The sequence below is a fragment of the Antechinus flavipes genome, chromosome 2 (genome assembly GCF_016432865.1).
Source record: "Antechinus flavipes isolate AdamAnt ecotype Samford, QLD, Australia chromosome 2, AdamAnt_v2, whole genome shotgun sequence".
In the NCBI taxonomy this organism is placed as follows: domain Eukaryota; kingdom Metazoa; phylum Chordata; class Mammalia; order Dasyuromorphia; family Dasyuridae; genus Antechinus; species Antechinus flavipes.
The window spans coordinates 461,326,245-461,346,854 of record NC_067399.1 but is presented as its reverse complement, the minus strand read 5'-3'; positions in this window follow the sequence as shown (position 1 = coordinate 461,346,854).

Genomic DNA, 20,610 nt, shown 5'->3' with positions numbered 1-20,610 from the left:
GCTAGGAAGTTTGTATTTTATTCCAGGGTTTTTATTTCTTTGTTGTAGGGAACTCCCAGTGTGGGAACTTCCTTTAATGATTCAGGTTGACATGTTTTCTGCAGCTTAGACTTTTAGAGGAAAATTTCCTGGACTACTGGTGCTTTCCCAGGATCACATGTGCCAGAGATAGGATTTAAAAACTTACCTTTTTGACTCCAAAGCCACCTCTTCTATCCACTGCTCCAAGCTGCCTCTCCTAGTTGGGATAACATACTACAAAAAAGTGGAGAGGCAGTAGAAATTTTCACTTCGGTCACATTCTTGCTTTCTGTTCCCTCACACTATGAATCCTACCACATCCTGATCATGTTCACTAACTTCGCCTGCTCCCCTTTTCCCTTGGAGGGTATGAACACCTGTCAATATCCAGGAAACTCAGCCGTCTCTTTTCAAATTCAAATTCAATCAGAGAAGCATTCATTCAACAAAAATTTATTGAGCATCTACCATGTGCTGGGTACTGGAAGCTGAGTTTACATTCTCTTATGCCTGCTGTTTTATATTTTTAGGCTCATATGGACTTGTAGGCCTGAGCATGACTGGATTTTTTTGGAGTGGATTTGGGAAAGTGATATAAGTATTGATCCATAGCAATTATGAATACATGATAATGTGTTGAGCTAGTTGGAAATGAAGCTACTTTCAGATTTTATACCCCCCTGTCAGGGATAGGTCTATTTTCAGCACTTGTGACCTTCCTCTCAAAATGTTGTATTCAGTGTCACAGACCAGAGTCAGAAATGGGAGAAGTCATGTTGATATAATGGGGGGATAGGACATTGAGGGTCATGGAGGTAGACAGAGGTACAGGTAGCTAGTTAAACAGTACTCAGGTGATGCTTCGAGGATACTTCTAGTATTTTATTGCTCAGAAAAGGCAAGCTTAATTACTCATTCAATCAATAAGCATTTAAATGTGCCAGGTCTTGTTCTAGGCACTAGGAAGACTATAAAGGCAAAGGTACAAGCAATCTCTCAAGGAGCTAACAATGTACTAGCTGACTAGAAGTAGTCTGGAAGTCAATTGTATTAAGGAAGGATTTATTGGCCCACCCCTTTTGTTATAGTATTTAGAAGAATGGGAGAATGGGAAGAAGACAATGACTTGAAGTCACTTATTGATACATAGAATCCTACATTGTTAAAGTTGAGAGCAACCTCTTTGACATTTTATCCAAATTCTTCATTTTATAGAAACTTAGGTCCAGAGATTGAATAAATTGACCAAAGTTACATAGCTAGTAAATGGCAGAGTTGTGATTTGAATCCTCATCTCAAGTTTATTTTCTGTGTTTTTCCCACTGTACTATATTGGATCATTACTAATTTATATGTGGTAGTAAGCAGATTATGTTATGAGATTGAGTAGAATAGCACAGGTAGATAGAGACCGGCTATGGCTGAGAGTATCAGGGCAAGGCCTGCATCCCAAAGTCCTGGGTCCTTCTCCTGTGGTGCCGTCATGGTGGTGAGTGAAGGAGGATAGAAGAGAGGGGGAGAGTCATGTGTCTTTATTGGTCCAGAATCGTATAGCTCATGTTGCTCTAGAGCCCCCACATAGCATGAACTGAAGCTTAGAGGAGAAGTGATGAAGCTCTAGCCTAGAGAACTTATCTCAATTGTGTTATCTACAATTCCTAGTTCCTAGAAAAGGAATTCCTGCAGGTGGTCACTGTGCAGGTGACATTGGACTCTAAAGAGTGTTATCAATCAAGATCAAGAAATCAAGGTGGAAGGGGGAACACATGAGATTTAGGAACACAAAAGCAAGAGTCTAAATGAAAAGTAATATTAATAATTTGGAGATAACAATAAAGAATGAGGCTATGGCTAAGAACTGAGAAGTCTATAGTAAAGAGAGAAGATAGAGGCCATTTAATCTGTATGTGAACAAATCCCTGCAAATCCCTGAGACATGGTCATCCTGACTCTCCTCGAAGACCTCCATAAGGAGGATTTCCTGAGAGTCCTAAAGTTTTTCCTCAGTTTGGTTTGGACTCATATGTTAATCTTCACTCCCTCAGCTTGGCTGTCATTCTAGCATACTACAGCAGCCTGTAAATAGAAATGCAGAGGTTTACAATATTCTTTCCCTCTCTATTTCTATTTTAGTATAGAGACCTAGCTGATTTCTTGATATACTAAAATCCTAGTCAAATGGAATCTTGAGAGAATAGTCTATTTGAATTTATGTCCTGTTTTGCTGATTAAGTAGGGCTAATCGAAAAAGTCTATTTTCTTGTTGGAAATCTTTCTAAAATGACTCAGTTTGTATTACTGTTTTAGTAGACAGGCTCTAGGGTGCTGCCCTACAAACTTTTTTGATGATATAGTAGTATTTATTAATATTTTAAACATGGACCTTCAACAGGAAAAAAAAGTTGTTCTTGTTCTTATTCTTATTCTTGTTGTGTCTGATTCTTTCTGATCCCATTTGGGGTTTTCTTGGCAAGGATACTAGAGTAGTTTGCCATTGTCTTCTCCAGCTTATTTTTACAGAGGGAGAAACTGATGCAAACATTACTAGTAAATGATGAGGCTAGAGTTATCTTCCTGACTCTAGACTTGGTGCTCTCTCCATTGCACCATCTAGGTATCCCAAGAAAAATAGTTATTTATCTATAAACTATATAATGCTTTAATTTATTAATAATTATGTATATTTGTATCTTATATTAGAATAGAAGTTTAAAAATTAAAGATAAAAAATTAACTCCTACCTATAATCTCCCATTGTAGCAGAGAGCCAGGGAGCCAATGAAGTTAATAGGGGAAGTGACATGTTATTAGAAACTGTGCATTAGAAAAATCATTTTGGCAGTTGTGCGACCAATGGATTTGAAAGAGGAAAGATTTGGGAAAAGAAGATCAAATAAGAAGCTTCTGTAATATTTTAGGTAAGAAATGATAAGGACCTGAACTGGGTGATAGTTAGTGGGAAGAAAAGGACAGATGTGATAATTCTGGAGGTAGAAAGATAGAAAGGACAAAATTTGGCAAAACACTGGATTTGTGAGATGAGGAAAAGTGAGGATAAGAGAATAATATTGAGATTTTGAATCTGGGAGACTTAGAAGCTTGGCAGAACTTTTGAAAGAAAAAGAGAAATTTATAAGAAGGATAGTTGGGTAGGAAAGATTATGTAATAATATTCACAAGGCAAATTGCAGCTTATCTATTCTTCTCATTCTATGCAACCCATTCTATCCCATAGAAAATAAAAAGGGGAAGAACTCTTGCACACTGGTCACTGCCCAGGGCACTGAATCTAGCAGCCCATCACAATCATGAGATAATCTGAGGCTGGAAGGGGGAGGGTTGGGAAGTTTGCTTCTGTAGCTGAAGTTCCTGGGTTGTGCTTAGGTTTTATATGCCCTGAGAAGCAGATGCCTGGTTCAGTCATGGGGAAGCCTGTGGTGGTGGGTGGGTGGATGGGGAGAGAAAAGGAAGCAAGAAAAGAAGTAATGAGTGAAAGGCATGATGTAGTTGTTTTGGAGACGTGCCCATGATTGGTTTTGTGGAGAAGGTGTCTTGGAACATTTCCTCCCACATCTCCCAGTATGTTGATTACCTAGAGTCATGTTGCTATTCCCTGATTTAGACATCATTGGTCTACAAAAGAAAATTTGGTCTTTGTTGATGGAAGATCTTACCATAGTCTCAGGTTTGTCTTTCTTGGCAGAATTGTATAGAACTGTATGATACTGGAGATGGAAGGAGCTTTATAGATCATTTTGTTTGGTGCTCTCATTTTGCAGATGAAGAAGCAAAGGAAAAACAATTAGCCAAAAATCACCCAATTAAGGGGCAAGTTGAGATTTATATGACAGTTTAATTCTCAATCTTTTTTCCTACTTTTTCACACAACATGGTATTCTTTTCTGAGGAAATCACAAGGCATTGGACGTTAAGCAATAAAGAAGTGTTTGCATAGGGTCTAGTTTCTACAATCAATTCCTAAGTCTTTGGATAGATCTCTTGATCTCTCTTGACCCTCCTCAGACACACTTTCTACTTTCTTTGTTTCCCCAGGACTCAAAGCATAAGAGTAGTCCATGCCTCCAAGAACAGGACTGCTATTGTGACCTTCTCCATGGCAAACTAGGATAAGCAGTCCAAAAACTGCAGCTAGAGACAGGGGGTTGTGTCAGGGAATATGGAAGTCTCAAGGTTTGGGGAGGAATTTCATAATCTGCCAAAGGAAAATTGTGGGACACCAGCGTTGCTGCTCATCCTTTAAGAATCCCTGATATAAGATTATATATTTTGAACTGGTTACATGAATCTTAGTTAAAGATTCTCATAGTCTTTTGACTATTATCACTCTTCAGGCTATGCTGTAAGTCCTTATTGGCTATGTCCACCCATACCCTACCCATTGCAAAGTACGTACAGATGAAGACCATTACCAGGATTAGACTGAATTTCTGATTTCCTCTTTTCTTCACTCACAGATACATTTATTTATTTTTATGACACATCTTTTTTTTGTCCTAAAAACTGGATTGTGGGAGAAACAGAAACTCCTTAATTTTAACTTGCCAATAGTTTTCCCAGATTTCCTTTTCTGTGCTGCATTTGTAGCTATGAGTATGCTCACGCTTCACAGGAATCTTGTGTCCAATGTCCTTTGCTGTAGAAAGAAGGAGATATCACTTGAACTTAAAAAGACCAATGAAATCACTCATGCCTTCAAAAGATCTAGAAGTGGATGACAGATTGAGTGGTCATTACTCAGCCTATTATTGTTCTTTGTGTGAAGCTGGAAACACACTCTGACTCACCAGAAGAGTACCATTGGTATGAGAAAGCATAGCCAACAGTCATATGCTTGAGAAAAAGACTTAAGTAAAGGAGAATGGGGATTCTACATTAGCTACTCTACAGATACTCTGCAGATCCTTGAAGGATGACCACTACATAAGCCACAGACTATACTTGAAGGTGAAAAGAAATGTATTCAGAAATAAGCATATCCTTATGAAATACATTCATAAAATGAAGGTAAACAAGGCCTGCAAGAAATTCTTAGCTGCCTGGGGCTAATGGAAAACCAGAAGATTCTATTCAAAGAAGAGGAAGAGATAAATAATGATTTTACTTTCTCTTTTCTATATATAGGGAGGTGTAAATATAGCACAAAGCTCATTCAATAAAACCTACCAAATTATGAAAAAGTTTTTTTTTTTTAAAAACCCACCCCAAACCACCCCACTTTCTATTCTCTCCTAAAGCTATTATATAGTTTTCACTTATTGAATTTTGGCTAATGGAGGTTTTAGTGTTGTATTTGTTGGTGGTAATAATGAGCAATAATAATTAGACAGGGATAGGGTAAGAGTGGAAGAAGGGAAATCTGTAAATAGATAAATCAAAACTGATAATGTTACATTTTCCCAACGTGCCTATAAATTCACCTCAGCATTCATAAACATTAATACTAATTTATGTAAAGAAAAATGGGAGTGCAAAAAAAAAAAGAAGAGCAGTTCAGAGAATTATACAGAGTGGAAATACATTCACCATCATAATTACAAAGCCTCAGGTGACTCATATTCAAGTTATGAGTTTTAATAAATAATCACTGCATCGATATATAGTGGTTCCATCAACCAGATGATCTAAGAGGAAAGTATTGTCATTAGACATATGAAGATAGCCACTGGAGAATTATAGTCAAATTGCCAGACAGAAGGCCGTGCTTCCTCCCCTGACATCCCTTTCATTCCAAATTGAAGTAGAACTTGAATGTAGAGAATAACTAAAGAAAATTAATTTAAAAAGCAAAATACTGAATTGGTAGTCAGGAAATATGAATTTTAGTCTCAGCTCTGTCATTGAATTTATGATATTGTTGTATGCCCAGGCAACTTGAAATGGTGCTGGTGGTTGGGGTACTATTTTAGGTTGTCTAGACATATGCCAAACACCTTTGTTACTCTTAGAAAAGTAACTTGGCACTTTTGGACTTTTTTATGCTTAAAATGAGTAAGTTGTAATTTTTTTTAAACAAAAAAGTCTAATGTTTTACTGATTTTTGTTTCTTCCTTATGACTTTGTGGAATGACAGAATAGAAGGATGAAAGGAAGGAATTGGATTACATTGTCTCTATAGTCCCTAGCAGCTCTAACTTCCTATATTTAGGGTCTCTTCAAGCTATAACTTTCTATGTCCTAACATAAAATCTTCTAAGAACCCCTTCAGAAGTAACATTCTATGATTTTATGAGAACAAAACCACCTAACAAACAGGTTAAAATGAGTGCTTTGGTATTGCAGTGTAGCAAACAGTATAGATGGTCCAATTCCTGGAGTTTGAAAATTACTTTTTTGCAGGCTCTCTGGAATTGCTTATCTAGTAAGGTGAAAAGGTGAAGAGTACCTCTAGATAGTCTACTTGGGAAGGTCTGAAAGGAAAAGACAAATACTTATTTGCTGTTATTTCAAATTGGAAGCCAATTGTAGGTGTGCCTGTGGGTGGGATGCTCTGAAAATGGGAAATGGTGAGTGATGTGTTCTTAGGCAATAACTTTTTCCTATAACTGAATCAAGTGACAATAGGAAGATCACAAGGTGAGTTAGCTCTATATTCATTGCCATGTATCAATTTTATTCTGGTCCATGTGATCTGACTATGTTATAAACAGTTGTAAATTATCTCTCCTCCCCATGCCTAAGTAATTCTAAATCAATAGGGGCTGGCTTGACTCATTTTGAGTAGCCCTTCAGGAATACACATTTGAATGGGAGAAACAAGTAAATAACTAGGAACAGGTAAATTATATACAGAGTAGGTGGAAAGTTGTGCTCTATGAGTATACTTGTTAACCTGGATAGTGACAATTATAATTAAGTAGCTTTTGTATAGTTAAGGTAATCAACTACATAGTGTATTGCTATGAGTCCTTACTCTTGCCTTAGGAAAACATTATGGGACAAGGACAGGTGATGACAGTTTTTTTTTTTATTGGCTACTTCTTCTCAAAAGGAGAGTGTGAGAGAGGAGAGGTAGTAGACTGATTACCAAATTGAGGGTCTACAAAGCTATTGTGCTGATCTCTTATTATATGTCTGGGAAACCTGGACAGTATACCTGTGCTATGCCAGGAAACTGAATCACTTCCATTTGATTTGTCTTAGGAAGATTCTGAAGATGTCCTGATAGGATAAGAAATCAGACATTGAGGTTTTTTCAACCTTTCAAAATTTATGACAGAGAGTATGTTTCCATTGGGCTGGCCACTTTGTTTGAATACTAATAGACTTTCCAAAAAGACTGTTTTATGGAGAACTCACACAGGGCAAGTGCTCATAGTGGCTAGAAAAAAATAATACAAGGACATCCTCAAGATTTGTCTTAAGAACTTTAGAATTAATTGCATAACACAGGTGTGCCCTGCTGTGCTCTATGAGCAAAGTAGAATTGAATTAGTGGAAAAGAAGGGTGAGATGCTCCAAGTTAGAGAAACCCTCCAAATGTTCACATGGATTATTTGTGCCAGACATGTGGTAGAACATTTTGAATCTGTATTGGTCTGATCAGCCACAGTTGTACATTATAACTTGGCTCTAATATAATGATGTCATCTTGGTCCTTTTTGAGAATGAAGGACATGTAGAAAAACATTATGGGACAAGGAAGGATGATGACAGCGTTTCATTGACTATAGCTCCTCCTAAGTACAGGCAATGACAGTGAAAGTGGTAGTAAAAGCAGATAATTTCATACTACTCTCCACAGAAATTTTTTTTAAATTAGATTTTTCCCCTCAGATTTTCCTTCTCTCCCTTCCACATCCTCCCTCCATTCAGAAAGAAAGAAAAACTTTTTTTTTGTTTCTTATAACAAAAAACCTTGTTATAAGCATGTATAGTCAAATAAAATAAATTCCTGCATTGACATATTAAAACAATAGCAAATCATGTCTCAGTCTGTAGTCCATCACTTCATGCATAGTCTTTTAATGCATGTATTTCAGAAGTTTTTGCTTACCTTCACTAAGTGATTCCAGTGTGATAAGTGGAAAGAAAATTGGACTCATGTTTTGGTTCCATCTTTATTATCACTAGGATGAAAAATAATAGTTTGCATTTCTATGTAATTTTATTTGCAAAGTGCTTTGCTAACTCTGGGCCTTAAGGATTAGGTAGTAAAATCTCCCCAATTTGCAGACAAAGTGTCTTGATTCTAGGAGCAGAGGGAACTATTAAATGTTAGGGCCTGGACTTCTTCTTTTCATTTCTCTACATCATATCTTGATTCATCATTCAGAAGGAAATGAAATGATTGGATGAGATAATCATAGAATTATAAATTTAGAATTTTCTTTAAGGCCCAGCTCTGTCACTTATGAGCCATGTGACCTTTAGCGTATCATTTTACTCTCCTCAATCTCCATTTTTTAAATCTGTAAAATGGACAAAATACCCCCTGCTCAGACAACTTCAGAAGTTTATTGTGTGATATCAGAGCTAAGAATCATTCTGGAAGTTTATGGCTGTATATGAACATGAGTCCGACCCACAGAGAAATGATATGTATTCCACCATTCAAGGGGACCCTTATGATACCTGTATATTATTTAGGCTAGTCTTACCATTTTATAGCTGAGAGAACTAAGGCACAGAAAAAATAAATAATTTGTCCCAAGGTCACATCATCAATGGCAGCAGAACCAAGCTATCCTTGGGATGCAAATTTGGTGACTTTCCCCAGGTTGCCTCTACAAGTCTTGAATTCTTTGGCTCAAACTGGTTCTAGTGCTAGTTTCCACCAGGAAATGAGGCAAATGTTATCAATATTTCACTAATGATCACTGTTCTTCATTTTCTCCAGAGACAGGAATGAAAAGTAGCTGATTTTTCCAGCTGTAATTTCATCATAACTGTGGTCAATACTTTTAGATTAAACAGGAATGAGAGGGGGGCGGTGTATGATGGTCTTTGTGATGAGGATTTTGGCATAAGGATCCTGTACATATTTGGTTGGATGAATCACAGTTAATGGTTCTCATGTTCTTTTAACTATAGCTACTCTGAAGGTGGAATCTCCCTTTCTTCTCTTCTCTCCCCCATACTTCCTCTCCCTTTACCCCCACAATAAGTCACCATGGACTATGCCTACCCACATCCTACTCATTGCTCAAACTAATTAATTCATTGTTAATGAATTCATTGATTTTGCCATTAAAAATCACAACAGTTATTTTAGAGATAAATGTCTTGCATTTGCAAGTTATTAAATGTGCCAGTTCTGGAACAGAAACTTTTTGGCATTTTTTTTGTTTGGAGTCACATTATTGACTGAGAATCAGGAGACCTGGGTTCTAATCCCGACTTAACAACTAACTGCTGTGTGAATCATTTCATCTTTCTGAATCCAAGTTTCCATATCTGTAAAATGAATATAAGAGGATTTTATTATTTAATAGGGGATTTTGAAAAGTTCTCTTGACTGAACAAATAAATTCCCTCCACCAAAAGCAATAATAATAACAAAAGAACAATTTCTCACATTTCCCCAGTTTATTCTTTGTTGCCAGAATTCCTTTTATGCGGAACAATTCACTTTATAAAGGAGGTTTAATGAGAGGAAAAACTTCTAAAAAGAAGAACCTGACTCAAATTCACACTATTGTGTAAATGACTAATAAGAAATTCTATTCACTATAGGGGAGGGAGGGAGAATTCATAGAAAAGAAGGGCTAAAGGCATCTCAGGCAAATTAGACTATTTTTTCAATTTTGCTACCCATAGGCCAACCCTAGGCATCTGTGATCTACCTCTTATAGAAAAAAATATCCTTTCTTCTAAACTCACATCATCAAGCAGTGCAGCAGACAGTAAGATGAAATTATGTGCACTCTTATGGCATGAAGGCATGCTTGGATGCCCAAACCAAAGTCTGTGTTTTGAAGCTGGTGCTATTCAATAGCAGGAGTGTTAGCAGCCCGTGTACCTACACCAGTCAGCCAATGAATATTGATGTTGGGGCAGGAAAAATTCTGCATATTCATCCCCCTTCTCCTTTATCACTTATTCTATAACAGCTGTTTAATTAATTGCTTGAACAACTTCCTAATACATCTTATTTACATACAAAATTACAGAATAATGGTTTGCCTTGAGTTGAGGGAGAATTAATGTCCACTGCCCACATGTAGAATATGGTTACTCAAGAAGAAATAAAGTTTGGGTCCATTGGGGATGTTTTGATTTAGCTTTCATTTCTCTTCTCTTGACCCCAGTGGATTCTATTAATAACATTCCAAAAAGAATCATAAGGTCCTTAGAATGATAAAATTCATATTTCTCTGTAGAGGAGTTTACTTTTACATGGAACTACACTTTCAGAATGCTTGCTAGTTTTGGTCTCATTTGATTCAGCTATAGTTAGGTAGAGCAGTATTATTACCTCATTTCATGATAAGGAAAGTGAGACTGAGAGAGGAGATAAAGTTACTTGCATAGGGTCACATGACATCTAAGTGATAGAATTGGGTCTCAAAGCCATTTCTTCTGACTCCCCGTCCTAGGTTCTTCACTTTTTATTGCCCTCCATTGTTCTCAAAATTCAGACTAATTGGGGTCCTCTCAGCATAGTCCTCAAGGATCAGGTCTACTTCCTGCTATAACTGCACTCTTCTCTTTTCCCAGGAAAGGCCCTTGATGCTCTGGAACCACAGATGTTAGTGCTTCTCTTGGTCTTGGAACTACATACATCTATGGCCCTTGCTAATTTGTGAGCAATTAGAAGCATTCCTCTCTGCTCTGAAATTGTGATCCAAAACTGCTTATGAACAAGAGCTGCTAATCAAAGCTAACAAAGGTCCCCTGTAATCTCTTTTTGACCAATTATTCAATGTCCCTTACTGTCTCTGAGCTGGAAACTCCTGAAGCAGCTGTTGCTGCCTCTTTTACCCAAATCCTTCATTTTAAAGATTGAAAAAACTTAGACTGAAAAAGTAAATGATTCGCCAAGGTGACATAGATCATAAGTGGCAGAACTGAGCTTTGAACTCACATCTTTCATATTTAAACTCGTTATTTCTTGAATATAGAAAGGTTTAAAAATGAAGAATATCTATTGGGAATATCCATGTAGATATAGATTATTGGACTTTAAGAGAACTAAAAGAAGCATTAAAAATCCATATCAAAAGTTCAAGTTACTCTGAATCATCTGTTGATCAGCTCATAGTTTTCAGTGTTGGATCTGTATCATGGTAGCAAGTGGATTTCCATAATGATAAAAGATAAGGAATCCTCATCTAGGTGACTAGATTTCACCAGTTTGATATCTAGCAAGGTGGGACTACTTAAGTACTAGGCAAGTTAGAAGATATAAGTTGCTAATTGATAGGCAGCAATCACATCTATAACCTCTCAAGTATGTAGATCACAGAGTATCTCAGCAGGGAATGAGTGTTGACTCTTGACTAATAGAAACTGTTGATATTGGGCCACAGTTGAAGAATTTTCAAGAGTTAAAATTTCTTCTAAGATTTGGTGGTTGATTGTTGGAAATCTATAAAAAATTATGCCATCATTGCCAAATCCAACAATTAATTCATTTGTGGCCTGAGAAGACCTGGAAATAGGTGGACAAAAAGGGAAAATTTCTTTCTTTCTTTCTTTTTTTTTTTTTTTTTACATTTTAAAAGCTTTTTATTTTCAAAATATATGCATAGATAATTTTAAACATTCACCCTTACAAAACCTTGTGTTCCAAATTTTTTTCTTTCTCCATTCTCCCACCCCTCCTTTAGGCAGCAAGTAATCCAATATATATTAAATATATGCATTTCTTCTATAAATATTTCATTAATTATCATGCTGGACAAGCAAAATTAGATCAAAAAGGAAAACATTTAAAAATCAAGCAAACAAGAACAAAAAAGTGAAAATACTATGTTGTAATCCATATTTAGTCTCCACAGTCCTCTCTCTGGGTGCAGATGGTTGTCTCCTTCACAAGACTATTGAAATTAAACTGAATCACTTCCCTATTGAAAAGAGCCAGGTAGATCAGAATCGATCATCATGTAATCTTGTTGCTATGTCTCTTGTGCTATGCTAATGTTCTTTTGGTTCTACTCACTTCATTTAGCATTAGTTCATGTAAGTATCTCCAGGCCTTTTTGTTTAAAAAGGGACAACTTTGTGTGAATTCTCTTTGTGCCACTTAAAGATTGCAGGGGTAAAAAATGTGAATGGGCCTTCAAGGACATGGTCAACTTCACAAAAATGGTTTTGGATATCCATATTATTCCTTTATTTTAAATTCTGATGCCAGCCTAAGGAGCATGGATCTATTATGTGCTAGGAGAGTTATGACCACCTAAAGCTAATTACATTTGTCAGGAGAGGACTTACTGAAGTTGAAATCACTATCTTGTACACAAATCAATGTTCTTGGCTTTATTGTATACTATTTATGACTAGTCATGAGATTGTGTGTGTGTGTGTGTGTGTGTGTGTGTGTGTGTATTTTGAACTCATTTTCAAATTTGGATAGATAACAATCCTCTGATAGATTTTTCAGAAGCAATAAGTTGGGTGCTGTCTACAAGAGATGAGCAATAGCAGTATCCTATTATAAGTTCAGGATTGTCAACCAGGGAAGACTAATGTGGGTTCATATACCCTAAGCCATAGTCCACATGTGGTTGAAGCCATGGTAATATCCATAGGATAAAAGAGGTACTCATCATGCATGGAGTTGAGCCACTAATATATAAAAAGTGTATTAAAAAGTCTGGGGTATTCTTTGGAGAGTTTGTCAAAAGGGAGTATGAATTTTGTTGTATTGAACAAATTCTTCCCTGCCTTGGATGGCTGAAGAAGGAGCTCCATGACAAAGCTCAACATTAAAAAATATAGTTGTGATATTGGAGAAACAATGTGCAGGAAATTAAGTTTTGCTTCTCAGAGGGTTGTTATTGTTTGTCCTTTGTTTTTGAGGAGAATCAATGGCTTGACTTTTTAAGCAAGGAAAAGATTGACAAAATTGTCAATCTCTTTCTTAGACTCATAAAAGTTTAGTGGCAAGGCAAAAGCCAGGCGATGGTTTGGGTGCAGTAGATATCCTTGCCATCTTTGCTGTCTGGTCAAACTCTAAGCTTTCCATAGTGTCTGCTTTGTCTTCATGGCTTTTGGAATAAATTGTTCCCTTCTGCTCTCTCTACCAGGGGCAGTCTGCACAAGCTCAGGGCAGATCCCCTTTTAACTCACTGATGGCTAGTCTCAGTTTATCTCAGTAGCTGATATGTTTTTGGTTGTGAGATTTTTTTTTTTTTTAACTGGAGAGTGTTCTCTGGGAATTCCATAGCTCTCGGAGCCACAAGTGAGAGCTGGGTGAGTGGTTGGCCTTAAAATGTGAATGAGCAGCTCTGAATGGCTCAGTATATTCATGCTGGTCCCCTTTAATATCTCATAGTCCAAACTTTGCCATGGAGTGCTGGACCAGATCTCAACAATGTAGCATTTTAAGGGGATGTCACACAGAAGAGGGATTAAACTTGTCTTCTTGGGCTCAGGAGAGAGAGTTAAAAGTAATGGATAGAAATTATAAAGAAAGAAATGATAGGTTTCATGTCAGGGAAAACATCTTAAATACTTGTAAATTTGCTAAAGTGAAATGGGCTACTTGCGTTCCACTATGGGATGACCATAAGTGGGTTCTCCATCACTGGTGGTCTTCCAGATGAATACTTTTTCAATATATTGTAGAAAAGATTCCTTTTCAAATATGGATTGAAGTATATGACATTAAAAACCCTCCTATTTCTGAAGTTCTGTGATTTCCATGGTCCAAAATGAGGTGCATGAAAGAAGTTAGAGTTCAAGGCACACTGCTCCAATGCAGAATGATGACCCTTGGACATATGGACCAACTCTGTCTCATGCAAAATTGATCTTACAGGCCTAAAGATGGAACCTGAACTCACATTCATTTGATTTGAACTACATTTTTGGAGAGCTTATTTTAATAAACTTTAATTTCTTGAGAAAGGCAATTCCTTGGTAGTAACTAAACATTTCCCCGGGTTGTATATGCATGCTCTTCTAAAATTGCCAAAGTCCTGGAGAGACTTACATGAACTGATGCTGAGTGAAATGAGCAGGACTAGGAAATCAGTATATACTTCAATGACAATACTATAGGATGATCAGTTCTGATGGACATGGCTCTCTTCAACCATGAGATGAACCAAATCAGTTCCAATAGAGCAATACACCCAACGAAAGAACTCTGAGAGATGACTATCAACCATTACATAGAATTCCCAATCCCTATATTTTTGTCCACCTGCATTTTTGATTTCCTTCACAGGCTAATTGTACACTATTCCAAAGTCCGATTCTTCTTGTACAGCAAAACAACTATACACATATTGTATTTAATTTATACTTTAACATATTTAACATGTATTGGTCAACCTGCCATCTGTGGGAAAGGGTGGGGGGAAGAAGGGGAAAAGTTGGAACAAAAGGTTTTGCAGTTGTCAATGCTGAAAAATTACCCATGCATATATCTTGTAAATAAAAAGCTATAATAAAAAAATAAAATAACATCTGCCTAAAAAAAATTAAATTGCCAAAGTACTATACTAGACTTATTCTTTGACCCATGACTTCCCTGCCATGGTCTGTTCTAATAAATGGCAACTTTTTTGGATGGAGGGCAATTGGGGTAAAGTGACTTATCTCAAGTCACACAGCTAATAAGAATCCAAGGCTGTATTTAAACTTATTTCTTTCTGACTCCAGAGGTGGTGCTATCAATATCAACATTTTGAGATCAAGTTACTTAAGGATAACTTAGTTGGATAGGAATCAAGATTTTTGAAACTAAACCGAGAGATATTGAGGATAGGCTCAGGCTCTGGTGAATTTTGGTTTTTGAGTTGTGCCTAGCAAAATCAGGGTTAAAAAAAGATATAGAAAAAAAGAGGAAGAGAAAAAAAGGAAAAGAATTAAAAGACAGAAGTGGACAGAAAAGGAAAGGAGAAAAGAGGAAAGGAGAAGAGTAGATACGACAAGACAGGATAGGACAAGAATATTGCACAACTACTAAAAATTTTTGCAGGGTATTTGTGCAAATCCTCCTCTTCTCCCTCCTCAAATATAACCTGCCTGATATACAAGTGAAACAAAGAATGGAAAGAGAAAACAGTTATTTTTAAAGAATATATAAATATGACAAATTAAAGAACATAAAAATAAATTAAAATCATATGTAGCACATCATTACAATTTACACTGTAGTAAAAACTCTCAAAAGGCAATGCAAGCAATTCAGCGTTTCTTTTTTTCTTCATTTTTATAGAATTTTTACTTTCCAAGCATTTCTGTATCCATGTTCTCATTTTCTCTTCCCCCCTATATCTTTTTTTTTTTTTTTTTTTTTTTTTTGTTTTTTTTTTTTTTTTTTTTTTTTTTATTAATTTTTTTATTTAATAATTACATTATATTCACACTCATTTCTGTTCCGATTTTTTTTTCCCCTCCCTCCCTCCACCCCCTCCCCTAGATGGCAAGCAGTCCTTTATATGTTGGATATGTTGCAGTATATCCTAGATACAATATATGTTTGCAGAACCGAACAGTTCTCTTGTTGCGTAGGGAGAATTGGATTCAGAAGGTATAAATAATCCGGGAAGAGAAACAAAAATGCAGATAGTTCACATTCGTTTCCCAGTGTTCTTTCTTTGGGTGTAGCTGCTTTTGTCCGTCATTTATCAATTGAAACTCAGGTCTCTTTGTCAAAGAAATCCACTTCCATCAAAATATGTCCTCATACAATATCGTTGTCGAAGTGTATAATGATCTCCTGGTTCTGCTCATTTCACTTAGCATCAGTTCATGTAGGTCTCTCCAAGCCTCTCTGTATTCATCCTGCTGGTCATTTCTTACAGAACAATAATATTCCATAACATTCATATACCACAATTTACCCAGCCATTCTCCAATTGATGGGCATCCATTCATTTTCCAGTTTCTAGCCACTACAAACAGGGCTGCTACAAACATTTTGGCACATACAGGTCCCTTTCCCTTCTTTAGTATTTCTTTGGGATATAAGCCCAATAGAAACACTGCTGGATCAAAGGATATGCACATTTTGATAATTTTTTGGGCATAATTCCAGATTGCTCTCCAGAATGGTTGGATTCGTTCACAACTCCACCAACAATGCATTAGTGTCCCAGTTTTCCCGCATCCCCTCCAACATTCATCATTATTTTTTCCTGTCATCTTAGCCAATCTGACAGGTGTGTAGTGGTATCTCAGAGTTGTCTTAATTTGCATTTCTCTGATCAATAATGATTTGGAACACTCTTTCATATGAGTGGTAATAGTTTCAATCTCATCCTCTGAAAATTGTCTGTTCATATCCTTTGACCATTTATCAATTGGAGAATGGCTTGATTTCTTATAAATTTGAGTCAGTTCTCTATATATTTTGGAAATGAGGCCTTTATCAGAACCTTTAGCTGTGAAAATGTTTTCCCAGTTTGTTGCTTCCCTTCTAATCTTGTTTGCATTAGTTTTATTTGTACAAAGGCTTTTTAATTTGATGTAATCGAAATTTTCTATTCTGTGATCAGTAATGGTCTCTAGTTCATCTTTGGTCACAAATTTCTTTCTCCTCCACAAGTCTGAGAGATAAACTATTCTATGTTCCTCTAATTTATTTATAGTCTCGTTCTTTATGCCTAGGTCATAGACCCATTTTGATCTTATCTTGGTATATGGTGTTAAGTGTGGGTCCATGCCTAATTTCTGCCATACTAATTTCCAATTATCCCAGCAGTTTTTATCAAATATTGAATTCTTTTCCCAGAAGTTAGGGGCTTTGGGTTTGTCAAACACTAGATTGCTATAGTTGACTATTCTGTCTTGTGAGCCTAGCCTTTTCCACTGATCCACTAATCTATTTCTTAGCCAATACCAAATGGTTTTGGTGACTGCTGCTTTATAATATAATTTTAGATCAGGTACAGCTAGGCCACCTTCATTTGATTTTTTTTTCATTAATTCCCTTGAGATTCTCGACTTTTTATTGTTCCAAATGAATTTTGTTGTTATTTTTTCTAGATCAATAAAATATTTTCTTGGAAGTCTGATTGGTATAGCACTAAACAAATAGATTAGTTTAGGGAGTATTGTCATCTTTATTATGTTCGCTCGGCCGATCCAAGAGCACTTAATATTTTTCCAATTATTTAAGTCTGACTTTATTTGTGTGGAGACTTTTTTATAATTTTGCTCATATAATTCCTGACTTTCCTTTGGTAGATAGATTCCCAAATATTCTATGGTATCAACAGTTATTCTGAATGGAATTTCTCTTTGTATCTCTTGCTGTTGGGTTTTGTTGGTGATGTATAAAAATGCTGAGGATTTATGGGGATTTATTTTGTATCCTGCTACTTTGCTAAAATTATGAATTATTTCCAATAGCTTTTTGGTAGAATCTCTGGGGTTCTCTAGGTATACCATCATATCATCTGCAAAGAGTGATAGTTTGGTTTCCTCATTGCCTACTCTAATTCCTTTTATATCTTTCTCGACTCTTATTGCCGAGGCTAGTGTTTCTAATACGATATTAAATAATAATGGTGATAGTGGGCAACCTTGCTTCACTCCAGATCTTACTGGGAAAGGTTCCAGTTTTTCCCCATTGCATATGATGCTTACTGATGGTTTTAAATATATGCTCCTGACTATTTTAAGGAAAAGTCCATTTATTCCTATGCTCTCAAGTGTTTTTATTAGGAATGGATGTTGGATTTTATCAAATGCTTTTTCTGCATCTATTGAGATGATCATGTGGTTTTTGTTTGTTTGGTTATTGATATAGTCAATTATGCTAATAGTTTTCCTAATATTGAACCAGCCCTGCATTCCTGGTATAAATCCTACTTGGTCATAGTGTATTATCCTGGTGACAATTTTCTGTAACCTTTTTGCTAATATTTTATTTAAGATTTTAGCATCAATATTCATTAGGGAGATTGGTCTATAATTTTCTTTCTCTGTTTTCAGCCTACCTGGTTTAGGTATCAGTACCATATCTGTGTCATAAAAGGAGTTTGGTAGGACTCCTTCAATCCCTATTTTTTCAAATAGTTTATATAACATTGGAGTTAATTGTTCTTTAAATGTTTGGTAGAATTCACATGTAAATCCATCTGGTCCTGGGGATTTTTTCTTAGGGAGTTGATTGATAGTTTGTTCTATTTCTTTTTCTGAGATGGGACTGTTTAGGATATTTACTTCTTCCTCTGTTAGTTTGGGCAAGCTGTATTTTTGGAGGTATTTTTCTATTTCATTTAAGTTGTCGAATTTATTGGCATAAAGTTGGGCAAAGTAACTCCTAATTATTGCTCTAATTTCCTCTTCGTTAGTGGTGAGTTCTCCCTTTTCATTTTTAAGACTAACAATTTGATTTTCCTCTTTCCTTTTTTTAATCAGATTTACTAAGGGTTTGTCTATTTTGTTGGTTTTTTCATAGAACCAACTCTTAGTTTTATTAATCAATTCAATAGTTTTTTTACTTTCAATTTTATTGATCTCACCTTTTACTTTTAGAATTTCAAGTTTAGTGTTTGACTGGGGGTTTTTAATTTGTTCCTTTTCTAGCATTTTTAATTGCAAACCCAATTCACTGACCTTCTCTTTCTCTATTTTATACAAATAGGCTTCTAGAGATATGAAATTTCCCCTTATTACCGCTTTGGCTGCATCCCATACATTTTGGTATGATGTCTCATTATTATCGTTTTCTTGGGTGAAGTTATTAATTATGTCTATGATTTGCTGTTTTACCCAATCATTCTTTAGTATGAGATTATTTAGTTTCCAATTATTTTTTGGTCTACTTCCCCCTGCTTTTTTGTTGAATGTAATTTTCATTGCATCGTGGTCTGAAAAGGATGCATTTACTATTTCTGCCTTACTACATTTGAGTTTGAGGTTTTTATGTCCTAATATATGGTCAATTTTTGTATAGGTTCCATGAACTGCTGAAAAGAAAGTGTATTCCTTTCTGTCTCCATTACATTTTCTCCAGAGATCTATCATATCTAGCTTTTCTAGTATTCTGTTTACCTCTTTGACTTCTTTCTTATTTATTTTCTGGTTTGATTTATCTAATTCTGAGAGTGCAAGGTTAAGATCTCCCACTATTATAGTTTTACTGTCTATTTCTTCTTGCAGCTCTCTTAGTTTCTCTTTTAAGAATTTAGATGCTACCCCACTTGGTGCATATATGTTTAATATAGATAGTGCTTCATTATCCATGCTACCCTTTAGCAAGATATAGTGTCCTTCCTTATCTCTTTTAATTAGGTCAATTTTTGCTTTAGCTTGATCTGAGATCAGGATGGCTACCCCTGCTTTTTTGACTTCACCTGAAGCATAGTAGATTTTGCTCCAACCTTTTACTTTTAACCTGCATGTATCTCCCCGCTTCAGGTGTGTTTCCTGTAAACAACATATTGTAGGATTCTGGCTTTTAATCCATTCTGCTAACCGCTTCCTCTTTATGGGGGAGTTTACCCCGTTCACGTTTATGGTTAGAATGACCAATTCTGTATTACTTGCCATCTTGTTAACCCCGGTTTATGCTTTCCTCCCTTCTTTCCCCTTTCCCCCCCTTCCAAGTATTAAGCTTGTGAGCACCCCTTGCTTCTCACAGCCCTCCCTTTTTAGTGTCCCTCCCCCCGCCTTAGAGTTCCTCCCCCTATCTTACCCCTTTCCCTCCCAGTTCCCGTATTCCCTTCCGCTTAGCTTATTCCTTCCCTTTCCACTTTTCCCTTCTCACTTTTCAATGAGATGGGAGAAGTTTCACCATAGATTGAATATGTCTTAAGATTTTTCACTTAAAGCCAATTCTGAAGGCAGTAAGATACCCACTATATTCATCCCCCTCCATTCTTTCTCTCAGATATAATAGGTTTCCTATGCCTCTTCATGAGATGTACTACCCCCACTTTACCCTTTTTCTGGTACAATGTCCTTTCCACATCAATTTCTAGAACAAGGTATACATGTATTCTTTATACATCTATATAGTCAAAATATAGTTCCCAAGATTAATCTTTACCTTTTTAGATTTCTCTTGAGTTCTATATTTGTAGATCAAACTTTTTGTTAAGTTCTGGTTTTTTCATCAGAAATAGATGAAATTCGCTTACTTCGTTGAATGTCCATCTTCTTCCCTGGAAAAAGATGCTCATTCTCGCTGGGTAAGTTATTTTTGGTTGCATACCAAGTTCCTTAGCCTTTCGGAATATCATATTCCAGGCCCTTCGATCTTTTAATGTGGATGCTGCCAGATCCTGGGTGATCCTTATTGTGGCTCCTTGATACTTGAATTGGGTTTTTCTAGCCGCTTGCAATATTTTTTCTTTCACCTGAGGGTTCTGGCATTTGGCCACTATATTCCTTGGTGTTTTGATTTTAGGATCCCTTTCAGTGGGTGATCGATGAATCCTTTCAATGTTTATTTTTTCCTCTGTTCCTATGACTTCTGGGCAGTTCTCTTTGATGATTTCC